Raw genomic sequence first — 16870 nt, 5'->3', positions numbered from 1 at the left:
AGATTTTGTTGTGATTTAGTCAGGGTTAAAGCTCCAGATCTTCAGTGTGTAGGACTAGGGGGAATTTCAGCTTTCATTTAAACAAGAGTGTGTTTTCTAGCCTCTGTAGTTAATCATAAAAACTTGGAAATGGATCCCCAGGAAACTATAGACTCCAAATCCCAGCAGGCAAATAGAGAGATCTCCCCATTCTCACCCCTCCCCACAGAAACCAAATGATTTTTAAAGCTCAGTATTTAGAAACTATCTTTGCGGCTATGGAACATTTGGGTCTGGCAATCTCCCTTTGCTTTGCCTCCCTCCTGGTATGCAACATTTCCTTGCAAGCTAAGATTAAATCAAGAACCGGGAGAGGGTCTGGGATTTGACCTGCATCGAATTGGAGGCAGCGAGTCGAGCCCAGAGCCAGGAGCTCGGTCTCCCTGAGCATCAAGGCAGAGGCGTTGCCCCTTCCAGAGCAGCTGCCGAGGGCGAACACACAGCCTGGCAGCCCGCCGCCACACTGGGAGAAATCCAGGGAGGGTTTATGTCTGTGGGACTGAGGAATGCTGCAGGCCCCACTCCGAGGAAAGAAGGAGAGTCAGCTTCGCTGCCAACAAAATTAGGGCTCTCTTCCAGCATTCAGAAACGTACATACTTTTATATATTTGCCACATGGCTTTGCTGTGCAGCAGCACATGTGTTGTGGCTGCATAATGCTAAGTGAAAAGAGCACCCAAATCAAGGACTTTTGTGGGTGGGGAGTTGGCACCACGTGGCGCTGCATGCATGGCGGTACCTGAGGTCAGGGGACAGCTAGAAACACTCATCTTCTGCCTGCCAAAGAAAAGGTTTGTGCCTGATCACCTTCGTGCAAGAGCAGGAAACCCATTACCATCAAAGGTGCTTGGGAAGCTCTAGTCATTATTTTCCCTGATTTTGTTACTGCCAGTATGCGCCCTGGTGTTGCTGTCTGCAGCACAAAAGCCTTAATGGAGACCAGGCCCCACTGAACCAGGCAACAAAACCATAGGAGATAATCATAAAGAGCTTACATTGAAATCTGACAAGAGGGGCAAAGGGTAGAAGGAATGCAACATTATAATTCCAATCTCAGGTCCCCAAAGTCCCACACCAGGGACTTTTATAGTCTTAACTATAAAAGATATCCCTCCTCCTATGACTTTAATCAACAGGGGAGCAACCATTGAAAAATCAGACTATGTTTTCCCACTGCTCTCCTGAAAACAATCCACAACATAATTTCCTGCATACATCTGTGTTTAAGAGGAAAAATTCTACAAAAGGGGACGTTCTTGACAAACACACCTCTTCATAAATAGCCTTGGAAAACAAGGAGGCAATTTAGGGAGAGTCAGTTATGAATGCAAAAGATGACCACAGCCACTCTTTGCTCAGCAGAGAAGCAGGTGACACAAGACAATCTGCATGCAGCCGAAGGCTGATGGAAAGCTTGTTTGTGCTCAGCACACCAGAGAAGTTGTCCGGGAACAGTTACGTAAAGATTAGCCCTGTAATGCTGCCAAATACTTTGTGTTATTATGTGCTGTGTTTGTGCCAGGCAGCCCCACATGTCAGAGCTGCCTCATAGGGCAGTTTTAACATGCACACCCACATTTTCAGAGTGCTCAGAAGAATAAAAAAGCCACAGAATAACCAACACTGACCTCGTTCGCATGGCTGCTGCTGCCGATTCCCGTCAGCTTGTACCTGCTGGAGTGCAACCAGCATAGAGCCAGAAAGACATGTCCACTGCATTTTGGAGATGGCTGTCCTCGCCTCCCCTCCTCCTCCCAACCCATCATGTTCCCTCAGAGTATCTCAGCTGCATGGATAATAAAAGTAGCAACTCAACCATGTGGGAGCATACAAATTTAATGCTGGCTAAATAGGAAAGCTGTCTAAATAACACAATGATTGAAGTTATGCAGGTCATAAGTCTAGGGAGTAAGGAGCCCACAGTGTTTCTTTTCTCTCTCGCTCTGTTTTCTTCACAAAAGTTCATTAAACAATGATTCTTTCCCCTTTAAAAATTTATGAATGAATTATGTGTTCATGAAAATGAGAGAGCAAAATGCCTTGGCCATAGTCAGGTGCAGCACAGTCTGGCACTTTGCAACCTCCCCCATGCACACTCCTCCCCCAAGGTACCTCAAAGCCTGACCCAAAATGTTTATCCCCATGACACCCACAATCCCTCACAGAGGGAGAGACTTGTCAACAATATGTACAGGTACTACATGTGTGGGATTTACCTGTCCTGGCAGGGGGTGGACATGGAGACCCAGACCCAGAGGAAAACATTGCTTCACCAGTCCAGCAAACTCCTTTCATTTGCACTGTGCAGGTCTGTTATAAGGATGCCACACCACCAAGGAAAATAAGATTCTCTCTGCAAACATAAACATAGACCTCTTTATCTAAACTAGCATCAGAAGTGGCACCATCCTTTTCCAAGGCCTGGACATAACTACATCAGTGTAGCTTGCCTGATGAGAAAGGAGCCATAAATAACCAACAGTAATGACAAGTTTTTATATAGCCCTTTTTATGGGAAGGCTTGCAGTACTTTAGAAAAAAGAAAACTGCCCTTAGTTCCCACTCATATTCTCTCTCCATCTCCACAGAATTTCTTTCTTTCTGTCTTTCTTTTTCTTTTATTTTAAATATATTTTCTACAGTTATTTCTTTATTGGGCCTTCTTTTTACATGTTTTTCTTTTCCATCCTCTTTGTCCTCACTTAGCTTCAAATTTGGACTTTCTGAGGTTTCAATCTCTCTCCAGTTTTTCTAATATTTTCCTTCTTTTGATTACTCTGTGTTTCTACATCTCCTCTTCTCTGTTCTTTGCCTGTGTGCTTGCACTTTCCCTACATCTCTTCCTCTTTATCCATTGTCTTCTGTCTTCATCCCATGCAATAGTGATTCTTTTCCTTCCCAGCTCTGTTTCAAAGTCCTCTTCTCACACCCTGATCCTTACCATGATTATTTCACATCCTCCATTCCCTTTCTCTTGTCCTGTTGTTATTATTATTTATATATTATTATTTATATATTACTGCAATAATGCCCAGAGATCTAATCTTGACTGCCCTTTCACCACCCCCACCAGCACCCTCTCCCTTCTCAGTGATCTACTTAAACAGTCAGGGTCGTTCCCTGTCTCAAGCATCTTCTCTTTTCGAGCTTTTTTTTTTTTTTTTTTTTTTAACATGTGCAGATAGGGTCTGGCTAGCTATGGAAATGTTAGGATTAGCTTGTTCTTGCAGTACGTTGGTCAGTCTGCCCTGGAGTCTGTGGAGAAGGGGCCACACCACGACAAGATCTCCAGGAAGAAAGCCAACTCAGTTATTGCACAGTACTTGCCAGTAGTTTCAAAGGACACAAACTCCTCCAGCAACTCCAACTCTTCCATAATCAGGTTGGCAGGTGACTGTAGAGAGAAAACAAGCAGGCTGCAGACTGTCTTCACTGACTGGGTGGCTGTCACCAGCAGCACGTTCCCCTAGGACTGCCCTCAAGGTGAACCCTGAAAGTGAAGATATCTTGGCATGCCTGGCACAGCAGACCCCACCACAATAAGGATAATCCCCACTGGGACAGGAGGCAAAATGACTCAGAGCACCTCATGGTTGGACAGCGGGACATTTTTCTGGGTACTTTTAAAGGAGTAAGTCTGATAATAATTAGGTTAAAAAAAAAAAAAAAACAAGGCCACTGTGGAGCTTTCTGGGCTGCAGTGGGAATATTTCAAGCTGCTGCTTAGCTGTGGTGAGGTACAGCTTGATGGAAGCCTTTGACTCACTTCCATTTGCCTTGAGCTGAATAGTGTTTTCAGACAGAAAACTTTGGCCTTAGGAGGCTGAATCTTTTTGTGGATTTCTATGCCTTTGAGAAACTGAACCTCAGAGCTTTGCTGGATGGGAATTGTATCCAGGACCTCAACAGGAGAGACAGTATCTGTTTCTTTCTATAAGGATAAAGCATTGACAACGATTAGTTGTACCACCACCAAAGGAACCCCAGGCAAGCGGGGCAGGTTGAACTTCCCTTACTTTGACAGACTGCATTGTGTGCCATAAGAGAGGTCTTCAATCCAGAGGGCTGTGAAAGCCAGAGGAACAAAGCAAAAAAAGGGAGTGACTAAGGAAAAAAGTGGCTTCGGGAACACTGAAACAAGGCGGGAAGGGAGAGGGAAGAGAGATGCAGAGGGCAGAAGGAAATCGAGAGCAGTGCCATTGTTTAAAAAAATGCTACTTATGAAAAAAGATCCAAAAGCTGGCCCTGCAGTCACTAGGTTTTTTCTTTTCTTTTAATTTCTCTTTCTTTCATCTTTCCTTGGTCTTTACACTTGCCAGGTCTCTGGCCACGTACAAAGTTATAACATGGTCAGAACATATTGGTCAGAAGAGCTATTAACTCTGAGATATATTGCATCAACTTTTACGTTTTCAGTCACCAATATCTCTCTCAGGCTTGTTCCATCCCCAGATGCAAATTATATTAAGCTGGCTACTTCTACACGCTTCCATCCTTTTTTGTAACAAATTATGGACATTTAAATCCTTTCCACACAAATCTGGGAGGTTAAATCAGCAGCCAAATCTACACTGTCTGGCCAGTAGCAAAGAAAGTTTTTTTGATATGATTTTGTTTCCTGTGTCATGCAGTGTGTGTGAGTTTTACCTGGGAATGTTGGAGGTCATTAAACATCTTGGGGAGCAGATCCCCAGTCATCCCATAGACCAGAACAATGGGAAGATTGACTGGGTTTTTTGGAGGGGTAGGGGGAAATTTTATACTAATAAAATAGTTTTTTTATACTAGTTTGATGCCACTAGCAGGGATATTTATCCATGCTGTGCATCCTCAGCTGAATAAAAAATAGATCAAGAGGATTTTTTTTTAATTATTTTGGAAAGAGAAATAAAAAGAATGAAACTTAATATGTTTGAAATGTTTGTAAATTTTTAAACATAAAAACCCAACAACCCCATATCCCTATCAACCTGTAGCTCAAATTACTAACTTGGCATACAACATTAAAAGAAGCACAGTTATTATTGCACCCAGGAAACAGGGACAGATGGGGAAAGAGAAGAGATATTAAAGGGGAAAGACTATTATTTTCATGTACTCAAGTTCTGACATAAAAATTGGGATTTTGTCTGTTAAATGTTGATGTGCACAAAATCATAGCCAGGTCTAAATGCCTTAGTCATGGCAGGGGGTTAAAAAAGAGAATATTTGAGAATAATGTGAATTAAAAAGGCAAGTTAGTTTAAATTTCTGTTTGGTAGGGCCTGAGGCCTACAACTCCGATGGGAATACACTGTAGCCTGAGGGCTGATGAATGCCCTTAATGAAGTTGGACAACCTGGAATACATGCATAAAATGATTTTAAATATTGATATGATGTCATTGTGTGTCTGAAGATATTGAAATGTTCATTTTCAGAGCTAGACAGGTTGTGTCTAATTTATTATGGGGAGGGGAATGATTATTTACATTTTTTAATGTAGCAATAAAACAATTATGGGATTTAGGGAAAGAGAAAATATTCATGCTTCTCTGAGAGCAAAAATGTGCTGCGATGGAAATGGCATAGAGGAGCTTATACCAGCAGATATTAAGAAATACACTTTCCCTTTTTCCTTCCTGATAATTGTGGTAATACATTCATAAAGTATGTAAAGAAAAAAGACCCTTTGACCAACGTTAATTATATTTAACCTGCTCTATGTATAGTAGAAGGAACAGCTTAAATACATCATTGGGGACAACTAATTCACCCATATATTCTGAATGTGTCTATTATAACACTTCCATGACATTTTCTGGTTTTCAGAACAATTCTTACCACGAAGAAGAGGAGACGTGGCGTTATAATGGTACGTTCAGTTCTGTTGTGATATGAAAGTTTTTACAGAGAATGCCTCAGGGCAGCTGTCTGTCTCGTGTGTTCAGTATTACAGCTGTATAACACACAGGGGTGGAAGTGTATTGAAGGCAGAGCCATTGCAGTCTGCTGGAGGTTGCTAGTGTTAAGGTCCAATCCTGATGATCCCGCAGACCAACCTAAAAACAGAAATTCTTTGCAAAAATTGCCTAGGATACTTCTTTCACTTGTTCTTTTGTTCTTAGTTGATACTCACAGCTACCTGCTCAGAAGAACTTAGATTATATTTCAGCTCTCGTGCAAATTGGAGCAGCTCCCTTATACATGGAGGCATTTGTAGGGGTGATTTTCTGTTTCTCTGAAGCATAAGTTTGGCATTGTCCACACTTATATGTGCTAGCAAGCAGGAATCAAAGTTTTCACATCTCTCTGGTCCCATGTGCACCTTTTACATCAGTGGTTTAAAACAATTTGCATAGTTAAGCACATGTCTAACTCAAAGCATCTCACTAAGGCTGTTTCTCTGCACAAAGATGGATAATTTCATGCTGAATCATGACCCGTTTGATTACAGACACAGTGTAACATCAAATAGGTCCTTTAAAGGAGATACACACTGCACTGTCTTGTTCCACTTTAGCAGATCACAGACACTAGAAATACTGCTTATAATATGGGCAGAGCTCTTTCTGTGTCCAGCCTTCAGATAAGCTTCAGAATGGGCAAAATACTTCCAGGAATACAGTGGCAAAATTGCCAGAGAAGTCCTCTTCCTGCAACACGGATAACAACGACTGGACAGGCAAATAAGACAGAGGAAGGAAAACCTTGAACAATATGCCTGGACCCAGTCATCAAATATGAAAAAGAGCTAGAAAAAGACGAGGGAAGGGCACCATGGCTGAGAACAAATGTAAGAAATTCACACTTTTTAGTGAGCAAGATTGAGAACTGAGGGGGACTTGACAGAGATGTGTAAGGCTACAAACTGCCCAGCAGAAGCATGCAGGCATTGATTATTCCTCTTAGAATCATACCATAGAATCATGAATGCTTTGGGTTGGAAGGGACTTTAAAGATCATCTAGTCCCAACTCCTCTGCCCTGGACAGGGACATCATTCACTAGACCAGGTTGCTCAAAACCCCATCCAACCTGGCCTTGAACACTTCCAGGGATGGGGCACCCACAGCTTCTCTGGGCAACCTGTGCCAGTTTCTTGCCACCCTCACAGTAAAGAATTTCTTCCTAATATCTAATCTAAATCTATCCTCTTTCAGCTCAAAGCCATTCGCCCTTGTCCTATAACTATAGGCCCTTGTAAAAAGTCCCTCTCCAGCTTTATTGTACTTCCCCTTAGGTATTGAGAGGCTGCTGTAAAGTCTCCCCAGAGCTTTCTCTTCTCCAGCCTGAACAACCCCAACTTTCTCAGCCTGTCTTCATAGGAGAGGCACTCCAGCCCTCTGGTTATCTTCATGGCCCTCCTCTGGACTTCCTCCATGCTGGGGGCCCCAGAGCTGGATGCAGCACTCCACAGGTAGGATCTCACAAGAGCAAAGTAGAGAGGGAGAATCACCTCCCTCGACCTACTGTTCATGCTTCTTTTGATGCAGCCCAGAATATAGTTGGTACTCTTCCCACAGTGTCAGAAGGAAGGAGCACCCAATGAAATGAGCAAGCACCACATTTACAAGAGGAAGCCATTTTTTCCTCAGAGCATATAATTGTGCACATTTTCTGCTGCAGTATAAGAGGCCAAAAATACTTACAGATTTAAAGAGACTGGACAAATTCACAGAGGATAGCTTCTTAAGTCTGGATGTAACCTCTGATTCAGGAAATTGCTAAACCATTGATTGTCAGGAAAAAAAAAATCACTTTATAAGTCTCCTGTTTCCTCTGCTTTTCCCCTAGCTATCCATTTCTGTTAATGCTAGATAGTAAACAGCACTAGAGAGGTTGCCCGTGCTCTTATGAAGGTGTACAAGGTACATACAACCCTCGGATGTGTGTCTAATTCATCTCCACTGGATAATCACTGGGAAGTGAGCTGATTCCTGGCATTCTTGACCCATTTCATCTGAACAGGAGTAACTATCAATAGAGAGTAAGAGAGTAAGAGCACAGCAGCCAGGGAAGTGTCTCTACAGGCTTATTCCCAGTGCACACGTGTGTGAAACTCCACATGCACATTCACAGGTTAGCCCAACTCCCAGTCCTTATCCCTGTGGCCTCAGCTTCCCTGAAAAGCCATGTTTCACATGTCTCAGCAACTATTTGCTTCTTGGGTTTTACATCCCATGTGTTACAGCTATTTAAAATTAATTTAAATTAAGGAATGGATCAGATCTCATGACGATTCCAGCTACCCTCTTTTCTGAAGTGATTGCTTGGAAGGAGCAGTGTTTGGATCTCAATTTGGTAATCAAATAGCCAAACTATGTGATTAGACTATATCAAATTAGGCACCGTTCACCAGCTGACACTCCCAACTAATGCCTCTTGCCTCTAATTGACTTTATTTCCACTTCCTTTAATGTGGCTACCCGTTTTCAAGCTGTTAAATGGATTTACGTGCCTTCCAGATTGGTCCTTCTGATCAACATCCTGCAGCCCTCCTGCTCTTCACCTACCCCTACCAGCATCAGTACTGTCTCCTTCCACCCCTCTCCTCTCTTTTGTCTTGCACATACTTCTATTCTTAAACTTCATCTCTCAGATAAACAGGCAGCATCGTTTGGCCAGTATACAATGAAACACTGAAAATCTGGGGTGAGAAGGCAGGTGGAGCCCTACCTTTGGGTAGAAATGTGTCCCCAACACACACACACCAAAAAAAAAAAAAAAATAAAAATAAAAATAAAAAATCTGGGCCAGCTGAGTGGTCATAGTGAGAGAGAGGTCAGGACTCCCTGACTGCAGGGAGCTTCCTAAACATCGCCTGCTCAGGTTTGAGGGATGGAGCACGGCTGGCAACAGGGAATCATGCCTGAGTCTTGCATATCCTCAGTTTGGCCTCGTTTAACATGGCCACTCAGAAATACCGCCTCTCCTGTGCCTGCCCCTTGCATTGCCTACGTGCATGGAGCACGCGTAAGGCAATCCATAGAAGGCACCCTCTGCTGGGACAGCACTCCTGCCCCACAGGGTGCTGGCAGCACTTTTCTCTGTGGGAATATATAATGTGATATAGTTTTGCCCACAGTACATGCTCTAGGTTATCTAGCACAAACCAGAGCAACCCCCAGGCAGCTGTAAATGGTGCAAGTGGAGCCGATTACTGCAATTCTTTCTAAGTTGTACTGAGGAACACAGCAGCTTTGCCCTCTCTACTTGTGACAGGTTGGCTACATACACAGTCTGCATCACGCTGCACCGCGCATTAGGCTAAAGACTTTTGGGGTTAATGAATATCAATCACCATTCATAGAAAGTTTGACTATACAATATACATTGCTAAGAAAAACAATTGTATGTTAGCATCATTCACTGCTAATATGGGATACAAAGGAATATTAAAAGCATTGCAGTAATGACAACTTCTCCTGGGAAGAACATAAGCATGGTAAGAAATCTTTTTATAAAAAAAGCTTTTAAATGTTTCTACACATCAAAATTATTTTAAAATATTGTAACATTTCCAGAATAGAAATGTGATCTTAGTTGTCTAAAAATGCATTCACAAAACAGAAAAGTAGCATTATTTAAATGGTCTTAAAATTGAGGGAATAAACTTTAGTTCATTTATGCAGCTGAAAAAATTATCTGAATACAATTGTAATTCAGAGTAAGTGAAAATATGTCTCAATTCATATTTAACTTTTTGACACTTTTGTATTGTACCATATACAATTCCAAAATTATTTAATGTATTTTGTTTCTTCTTTTACAAGACAAATGAAAAGCTTTCTACAATACGGGTCAAAGCAGAATTCTCATTCCTAAGCTTCCTAAAGGATTGTCTTCACTCAGCTGATCTTTTTTTATGTGTCTAAAAATCACCTCTATATTTGTTTTCTGCTAATCAGCAATCATCATTACACATGATGGACAGCAGGATTTGGCTGAAGAGCTGCAAAATTTTTAGAATACATTTGAAGGCTGATTTAAAAATCACATAGTATAATATATATTACAACATATTGTCTAGGCCACCTTAGAAGAAATCATTGATACAACTGAGTAAGCCAGCACTGGCCTCGATGGAATAGCATTGGCACAAAAGAAGTAATGCAGTAATGCACTCCCAAGAACTGAGAGCTAATAGAGAGCAACATAATGGATATTACCCAGGATGTAATACCCTTTTTCTCATACATACCACTTCATTTCACATCAGGATGCAGACAAGATCAGAAGAGAACCTATGGGAGGAAAGGCGGAGGATGAGTGATGGGGGTTTGTCCATGATCAGGTGAAACTGATTCACCAATGAAACCTCTCAGGCCCAAGTGCAAGGCACAGATTCAGTGACACCAGGTGTGAATTTTAAGGAACTCTCAAGCTAACCAGTTTTCTAGCACTCCAGATCTCTGCCCTTGAGTTTTGTTCCTACTCTCTCTTCTCACCTCCTTGCTCCCTTCTCATCTTGAGCAGGAAAGTCCCACGCTGGTAAATGTCTGAGGGCAGTAACCCTAGAGACAGATCCGAATTGGTTCAAACAACTGTTGATCGCTCCTGAGAAATTTGTCTGGGTCTGGATAATTTAGCAAAAGGATGTTTGGGGGGGATTTTGTCACGTTCATTACACTTACTTGTGTTGCTCTTGTGCAGCAGCCCCACCATTCTATAACTTCTCAGGAGCACAACAACCCCTACCCCAGATCTCGCAGCAAGTGTTCCTGGCCAAGAAATGCAAAATCACATTGAAAGAGGGAAAGGCAGGTTTCTTGGCCTCTGCAAGCTCCTATATTTTGCTTAGTTTTTTCCCTCCCAATATCTGCCCTGTAAAAAACTCAGATTTCTGAATCAGCAACTCCAGAATCTTAGTTTACGAGTGTCACTCATTTACCACCCTTTCACAGAAACAGTTGTGTGTGTGTGTGTGTGTGTGCACATGTGCACCCATATCCCCACATACTTCCCATGATCTGAATCTCTCTACATTGTAGGACAGAGGTCTGCATCTCTGTTGTCCTGCACCTTCAGGCAGGCATTTAGATCACCGGGATACATATGCTAAACATTACTATTGTTATCAGGTACTGACTTGCGCCCATGCTGCACTCACCGAAACGGCTGCGTAAGATGGACAATCAGCCCCCAGGTTTCTGGGCGAAGTACATACCTCTCGATTCTGCCATTGATTTGTCAGGAGATGTATACTCAAGTAGATGGTTCTGAAGAGGATCCTTTAGGAAGAGTGTGGTCAGATTGACCTCACTTTCACTGAGCTGACAGCCTGGTGAAGAAAGTTAAACTGAATATCAAAATCATCAGCAAAACCCTCCACTTTCTTTGATTGTACAGTTTAAGAGGAGCCATTCGAGCTCAATTTATTCTCTACACAGGAACTTCATTGATTATCTCAGACATTCATGCAGGAAGGAAGATGAGATAAGAAGAAAGTTGTTTTTTTTTTTTTTTTTTCTTTAAAGTGATTGCAAGATGGAGAAAACTGCTTTGTGAGTGTAATATATACCATAAAGTTCCCTTTGTGTAATCTGCTACTGAAAAGTGAGAAGAGTTTACCTTTTCTGAACAAAAGAAACATTAGAGATGGGCTCATGATTACGGAGGGCAGAGATATGAATACTAGGATTAGGGTATATATTCAGATACAAGATTAGCATACGGAAAATAAGTTTTCTTGAGGAAAATATTGTGGAGGTTCTCCCATTGTCTTGTACTGTCAATCACCAACATTGGGAAGAGAGACTGATCACTATTCATTTTTTTTTTCCCCAAAGAATATTCTGGTTTGATCTCAGGCTATCAACCATAATGGGGATTTCCACTGACTTTGAGAAGGAATCAATCCTGATTCAAGACTGCTGCCATGAATGAAGGTGGGTGTTCAGTTATGTTCTACCAAAGTCAAATGGATACTCCATCAGTCCCGCTCTGGTGGGGAGGGAACGTGGGACTGCAAATCCCAGCTGTGGGAGCACGCGGAGGTGCTGCATCGCAGCTTCACACGCTGGTAGGTTACTGCAAAGGGTGAGGCGGCAGCATGCATTTTATCTGAACTTTGGTGGTTGTAGCATATATTGAATGGATTAAGTATCAGCATACCCTGGGAGGGTCTCTGCTCTCAAGTCAGGTGCTCAAATGCAGTTATTCCCCTCACAGAAAACATCGCACTTCCTAAGGAGCCAAGGCATACACTTTCGCATGAGGGCAGTTACTGGGCATTGATTGATGCAGAAACTTTAAGTTTATAGATTTGTTGGGTCCATTTACAAAGTACCAAATATCTTCAAAGGCAACGTCCTGTGCAGACAAGCTTTTATCGGCACACACTTTGAAACAGCTGTTTCAACTGAGGACAATTGGTCATCATATGCGAAAAAACTGAAGGGGGCAACAAGGCTCAGGCAAAACACCTTTGTGTGGGTTTTTTATTTATTTATTTATTTCAGGATTTCTCCCTATCAGTCTAGTCCTCTAGTGTAAGCCAAAGTGACATGTGAAATATATCAGTCATGAGTTGCACTAAAAAGTTGTTACAATTTGTGTTCTTATTCATAACATCTCTGCTGACAGTAGCTGAGGACTAGCATGGGGACCCCTAGAATAGCTGCACCAGAAAAATAACCACACCAAGATCTCCATGACTAGCTGAGCAGCCTTTAAGTCTCCTTTATGAAACACCTGGGAAAAGAAATTAATCTCTATCTTAAAACAAAGAGTATCTCTACCATCACAGCTAGACAAACATGAATTAAAACAGCAGAATCATTCTTACTTTGCAGGTCACTTCAACAGGGTCACAGCAGAGCTGGTTGTAGTTACTTCAAGAATTAAAAGCTGCAAAAGCAACTGGAAGTATGCCTTGGGGAGGAGCTAAGCAGATCAGTATGCATACCACCTCTTCTATATCTGCTTATACCAGTGTTAGATTTTGGTGTAAGTCTAGGTTATAGAGCACAGAAGTGAGGGATCCTCCAATTCTAATATCCTTTCTTACATGAAACACTTTGGCCTTGGGCAAATCTCCTAACTTTTTTGACTGCTATTATTTATCTTCACAAATGCAAATAAAACTATACCGCTTATGTCATATTAGTGCTGTGTGTTTGTATACCACTACTGATTTTAACCACAGATTTATGCAGAAGTAGTATTTCCCAGAAAGAGCTTGTAGAGAAGCTGTATCGTGACACACCTTTTGAAAGCTCGGTACAAGGTAGAATATTCACGTTTTGCATTTCTCTGGCGTATGCATGCAGGGTGGGATGCTTCTAATATTTATTGTCTCCCAAACGCTCTGAAGCTGACAAATCAAGCATTATTAAATAGACACTTAAAAAAATTACTCAGCTGCTAAACCAATCACTGTAGGTTGCAGCTCAAAATGAAGTTGGAAATCTGCACCTTTTAATAAAACAATCTGCTTGAGAGCTGATGATATTTGGTTATGGAATTTATCTGTAAATATAATTAAAAATTCAACGAGAGAGTGCTCTGAACTGAGGGGTAAATATTCAGCACGATGCAGAGTGCTCAAGCTACATGATTCCCATTATCGTTAATGGGAGTCCTACAGCTAAATCCCTAAGCATCACGCTAAAAATTTACCCCCTAGTGTTTGCAGATGGAACAAAAGGATTATTGTACATACCAGCAGAAAATAAAGTTACCACTGACATTTTGACCAGAAAGCTTCCATCAGGATTGATCAGTGAAAGATTTAGCCTACTAATTCCCCCACTGACTGTTTCTTTGGGGTTTCGCCCATCTGAAAAGGCATTCTTGATTTTTATTTAATTAATTTCTATTTCCTGGTTTTCATGTTGTTGTATCTCTCAAATTCCTCTTCTTCTGGCTTCCTACCAGAACACTTCTCTTTACTTCACCCCAGGCCTCCTGGCTTCAGCGTGCACAATTTCAGGTCCCTGAATCTTAAACATAATGGACCTAAAGACAGAGGAAAAGTATGTATGCCAATGACCTTTCAGCTGAGTTAGCTGAGTATGTAAATTGCCCAGCAATGAAATGCTGCAGGGGGACTTTGGGAGTGATTAAAAAGTTGAGGGGAGACGGGAAATTGCACAAGCAACTTCGTTCTTTCCTGGGTTGCACCTTACGCTCTTCTTGGGTTGGGGCTACCAGCTTTCAGCTGCCCTTCGCCTCGTTGAAATCAATGACAATTCGGGAGTTTAAGCCTGATCCTGCCTGAAGATTTAGCATATTTAATTAGGTATGGGCTGGAGCAAAACAATGCAATCTGTTAATTTTTTTAGGTGCTTTTTGATAACACTTTCTTAAATAATAGAAACCATGCTTCTAACCCATCTTTTAAAATGTAATTATATATATACACACATGCGCATACCAAAATGAGAGGAAACCTCTAAAAGCCTAATTTCCATTCTTGATTTCACTTATTCTAACTTAAAAATAGCTATAGGGGTTTGTTTATCCTTTGTAGACCGTGCTGCAGTCCTGAGTGGGTTTTTATGGGTGAGTTTTAAAGCCCTCAACAATTGGAGCTTATAATGGAAACACTGATAGGCCGTTATTATAGTGCTGGTCATAAATACAATGCAATTTCATTTTATATAACATTCTTCATAAAAAGTATCACAAAATGTTTTACAGTAAGCATCAATTGCAAGCTAAAGCAAAAGGAAAGAGAATTTAAAGGCAAAATTTCATGGACTTTAGCAAGGGGGAAAGAATTCCTTACAGGATAACACAGCTAAAAGCACAAGATTTCTCCTGCCAGACCTTTCTGCAGAAAGCTTTTAGAAGGCTGAGAATACATCTAAAAAACATACCCTTCTCTCCAAAATTCAAGATTTCAACTCCTAGATCTTCCCTTTAGCTTTGCGCGCTTGTGAGACTCCATTGCAAAGGACACTTGTTAAATATTCTGGCAGGATCGGGCCTAAACTCCGGAATTGTCATTGATTTCAGCAGGGCTAAGGGCACCTGACAGCTTGCAGCCTTGTAGCCTGACCCAAGAAGAGCAGAATGTGCAAACCAGGAAAGAATGAAGTTGCTTGTACGAGTTCCCCTCCCCCTCAACTTTTTAATCACCCCCAAAGTCCCCTGCAGCATTTTATTGCTGGGTAAATAATATAATGAAAAAGTGCCTACATGACACAAGCCACATGGGTACAGACAGCTATTAAAACTGAAATGATTTATTTCGTAACAATCCGAGGTAGCACACTTTAACTCTAGGTATAGCAACCCCTCCATTTCTGCTTGCCTCATTTGCATAGGTAATTGACAGCTTGTTAACAGCTCATTAGGAACACTGAAAACCATGTGACAGATACAAACCTAGTGCTAGAGGGGAGAAAATCTGTGAATTACAGTATATTGAAAACTCAATCAGATTCAGAATTACAGGTCACAAAACAAGTTGGTTATTTTATTAGGTTAAAAAAAAATAAAAGGTTAACATACCGGTTTTTGACCTGTATTTTTAAGATAGCCAGCTACAAGGTAATTAATTAAGAATCTGATTGTGATGTGAGCTACTCTCCAAACCCATGGGTAGGTTGAGGAATGATACTAGGTTGATACAGTAGGACAAGTAATAATTGCTGAGAATTTTTAAAAACATTAAAAAGTCTTGATGTGGTATTCAATTTTGGGTTTGGAATATACCTTTCTCAAAAAACCAAGTAATTTACACACACTGCATTCTAATATTCTGTAACTGAGAAAAATGTGAGGAATAATTTGATTTTAGTCTATAAAAAGAAGATAAGTGTTCTGATTTGCACACTCTTACTATCCGTAAATTTTGATGATGCCTTTTTTTTAAAGGACATTTGAATATAAACAGTGCAAATAACAGTTATATCAGCAAATCTACTTTTTGTATTAAATACGCACACACCATAATCTTGCTTTTCTAGCACTGCTAGCAGAAATACAGTAACCTGTAGAAATAAAGTTATCTTCTTGGAAAAGCTCTCCCTTTCCTTGAAACCTGACATGGATTCCCTGTAACTTGAGTGACATTTGCTGATGAGGACAGAGCTGACCAACTGCATGTCAGTCTGTAGAGGAAACTGGTAAGCTGGGTGATTTCAGATCTTCTTTCAGACACCAGTGGTTTATAGATTCTTCCCTCAGCTCTGTCAAAAAAAAAAAAACAAAACAACCCAACAAAATGTGAACAGATCTAAACCCCTGTTTAGCGGAAGGAACAACAATGTCAAGGTGCGGGAATATCAAAATCCCCTAGTGCTTGTTCACAGGGAGGGTTGCGATGTTTCAGTTCAAGGGGTGCAACTGCTGCAATATGGATGCCTATGTTATTTAGATACATCTCATAAAAATAACTTTTGATAGAGTTTCTTAGCTGAAACCATGGATCTACATAGCCATATGACTACAGTACTCTGGCTAGTGGGGATAAAATCTCCTTGTGTAGTCATTGTTTAAGGGTGATTAATGATTCCGTGACCTTCAATACAATGAAAGTCACACTTGTAAGTCACTTCAGCACTTTTGAAAGCTCCATCTTTAGTCTTCATTATGAATAAAGCCAATAGGGCTGTTGTTCCCCCTGCGTTAATTACACTGACTCCTGCACCAGTGAAGTTACGCTGTTGTAACTACAGCAATATAAACTTCTAATGCAGACATGCTCCAACAGTATAAAGAGAGCTTTACACATAGTACAACTGACCGGAGATTTATACTGAGCTTAGGTAAGGCACAATTCACATACACTGAAGAAAAATTGGCTTTTTTTTTTGCCCTTGTGCTCATATCAACTGAGGTGTTTTTTCCAAAGAAAAAGTCAGTGCGTGACTGGCAAGAAGCAATGGAAGAACAAAGTTC

General features: G+C 41.2%; 1 long non-coding RNA gene across 2 annotated transcripts; it reads right to left on the bottom strand.

Moving 5' to 3' along the window:
- Window positions 1-1459: 1459 nt before the first annotated feature.
- On the bottom strand, window positions 1460-11434 carry LOC129785241 (uncharacterized). Of its 2 annotated transcripts, XR_008749015.1 has the most exons (4): window positions 11187-11434; window positions 10221-10263; window positions 3363-3433; window positions 1460-2388 (listed from the first exon to the last, which is right to left on the bottom strand). It is a non-coding gene; the product is annotated as an uncharacterized LOC129785241 (long non-coding RNA). The 2 variants fall into 2 exon arrangements; XR_008749012.1 differs by lacking the exon at window positions 3363-3433 and having other exon boundaries at window positions 1460-2392.
- Between the last annotated feature and the right edge of the window lie 5436 nt (window positions 11435-16870).

This window comes from Falco peregrinus, chromosome 1 (assembly GCF_023634155.1).
Source record: "Falco peregrinus isolate bFalPer1 chromosome 1, bFalPer1.pri, whole genome shotgun sequence".
In the NCBI taxonomy this organism is placed as follows: Eukaryota; Metazoa; Chordata; class Aves; order Falconiformes; family Falconidae; genus Falco; species Falco peregrinus.
Note: the sequence above shows the minus strand (reverse complement) of the source record. Positions and strands in the feature narration are given on the sequence as shown.